Source organism: Nicotiana tomentosiformis, chromosome 12 (assembly GCF_000390325.3).
Source record: "Nicotiana tomentosiformis chromosome 12, ASM39032v3, whole genome shotgun sequence".
Classification (NCBI taxonomy): Eukaryota; Viridiplantae; Streptophyta; class Magnoliopsida; order Solanales; family Solanaceae; genus Nicotiana; species Nicotiana tomentosiformis.
Window position 1 is genome coordinate 115,657,068 of NC_090823.1, and position 2,960 is coordinate 115,660,027.

Genomic DNA, 2,960 nt, shown 5'->3' on the forward strand with positions numbered 1-2,960 from the left:
AATGACATCCCCGATAATGGCAGAGGGGGAGATGCCACAGTTGTCGGCCTTGAGCATTCGAAGAAGAAAAAGGTATGGGAGGACCGGTTCGTCAGTTTGGCTGCCTTCTCTAGTTTCCGTGAGTAGTAGCCAGTGAGATCACTCACTCTTGAGCGTCAGTTCCAATTAAAAGATCTTGAAAAGTATAATCCAACAGTCTTGATGCAGTTCCGAGAGCAGAAAGGGTGGATGTGGTTCACCCAGAGTGTAGTGGACGCGAAGGAATACCTTGTCCGGGAGTTCTACGTCAATGTGGCGCATATCAAGAAAGGGACCAAGGTAACTAAAGTGAGGAACCTGAAGGTGCATTTTGACCAGCACACATTGAATACATACTTGGGGGTTGATGATGTTGAGCCCACATAGTATTTGGAGAAGCTTGCAATCGGGGATGCAGCTCGCCCGTGGCTAGCTGAGATTTTGGCAGCTCCTGGGCCACCACCACCATGGATCACAGCAGGGTTATCTATTCACAAAAACACCCTGAGTTTCGAGGCAAAGGGGTGGCATACCTTTGTATGATGCCGATTGGACCCGAGTTAGAATGAGACATACCTTCCTATCCCGCGGGCAATTCTAGTCGCCTCCATCATGGCCGGGTACCCGATCAATATAGGTGCTGTGATGCCGACCAACATATCTGTGGTTGCCAAGGCAAGCTGATACCTCCTACCCGTATCCCAACACTATTATGAAGTATCTTACAGATATACGGGTGGAGCCGCGAGATTTTGATACGAAGGTGAGGGCAAAGAAGCCTTTCTCATGGTATTCATTGATGGATGCACACAACCCTAAGAAAAAGGGTCAGCCGGCTACCACCATAGGCCAGTCTGATGAGCCATCGGTGGTAGCTGCAGAGACAATAGACATGCTATCTACTTCAGCAGAGCCTTCAGCCAGTGCAGTAGCTATGCCCCCACCTCCACCCTCAGTGCCTCCAGCAGCTCCCATTACAGGTTCCACCTCGGCTTTGAAGCCGGTGCCGATGCCCACTGCTCCACTATCTGTGCGGCGAATCTCCTAGACACTAGCAAGCCTCAACAACTAGATGCAGACAGCTACTGCAAAGCTGTCTGACATATCTAGTAATGTTGCAGCACAGTCCTCCATTCCGGCACTCCAGATTCCCCCCACGGTTGTAGAAACTCTAAAGAAGCTCTTGGAGAATCAGAACACAATCATAGCCACTTTGGTGCAGCGTTGGTCAGTGATAGAATAGCTGGGCAAGGAAGTGAAGAAGATAAGGAAGTCCCAGGCCTACAAGAAGTCAGTGGACAAGCTCCGGAGATAGGTTACCAAGCTTGCAGCAGCCGGAGACATTCCATTTGACATGCTGATTGACCCGCACCACCCAGGCCCAGATCCTACAGCACATACAACACCAGCTGGCCAGTTTGAGGAGCCAGACCTTGCTGCTGACACTGCCGAGACAGTCCGTCAGATGTTCACCAACCCAGTCATGCCCGGAGTTGATAATGATGAGATTCAGTTGGATGAGACTGAGGTCGGTGATGCTGCTGTGGACACAGAGATGGCCAAAGAGCCATAGGGAGTTTTCTTCACTCTTACCCTTCCTTTACTCTTATAGGGTGGAGTTTATTTGATATATTTTGATGATTTTGAGACAATTGGTTTGTAATAACTGACAGTATTTTCTTCCTTTTCCGTATTCTGTATATATTATCTCTTTTCCTCTCTCATTATGTATATATCGTATTTCATCATGTATATTCGTTATGCTTTCGATAGTTTTTACTTTGTAGCTTCTTTACATGTGTTTTCTTATTAGTGAGTGCTTAACTAAGTAGTTTCTTTTTGAATTAGTAGCTTCTTTTTTATTTAGTAGTTTCTTTTTGTGTTTTAGTAGATAATAAGCCTTTGGTTTTCTTAATGCCATGGTTCTTTCCAAAGGTAGTTTTTGTGTGAACCGGGTGACTCTTCCCAACGATGGATGGCGTGACAACCTTCTTAAGGGACTGAGTCTGTTTTGGTGTTTAGGTAATAATAGTAGTAGTAATGAATAAAAAGACCTAATTAATTCATGTTCGAAGAGTCAAACATGCTTCACTTGGTACCAACACACTTAACTACGTGCTTATGGTTAAAAATAAGTTTTCTAGAAAGAAATAACTCTAGTTAGTGACTTTGTGACTCTTGTGTTGACTTAGGCAATCATCGAGTGGTTTAATCGAACTATAGTAATTTTCTATCTTGAATGTGGTCGTTGTAGTCCCTCGACTCTATCCTCTTTAGCAATCCAGTTAAGTGAGAGGTGAGTTATTTTTGTTGCAAGTACGAATGGTGTAGAACTTGCCCCGAATGTGTTTCAAGGCAAAATCTTAAGTTTTGCTTGACTTGAGAAGTGATTGTAGGCTTTCCTTGACCCGCTTGAATTTTTCCATTGCTCACCAATGTTGTTATCCATTTGAGCCTCGAGCCTTTCTCATTTGATAACCATGTTACGAGCCTTTACCCGTTTTGTCGTGACCCTCTCTTAGCACCCGAGCTTTCCTTAACACTCTTGTGATACAATTGGATAAAAATGTAAGTTTGGGGAAGAGACGAGGAGCTTGAAAGAGGTATCAAGGCACAAAAAGAGAAAATAAATGATGAGAAGGAAAGGAAAGAAAAGGAAAGAACAAAAAGAAAAATGCAAAAGAAAGTGAATAAGTGGAAGAGTTGAAGGGATGCAAATAAAAAGTAATGATACAAAGCATGGAGAAATCAAAGAGGGAGAAAATGAATGTCGTGATCAAAAAAGAGTGATGATAAGTCTCTCTAGTTCCCCAAGTAAAAGAAAGTGCCTCAAAGAATTGGCAAAGCATGAGCCAAGAACAAAAAAAAAATAAAATGGAGTGCTAAAGGAAAGATGAACCCGCTCTACCATAGTATATTCAACCTTAGTCCAAAAGCCTTCA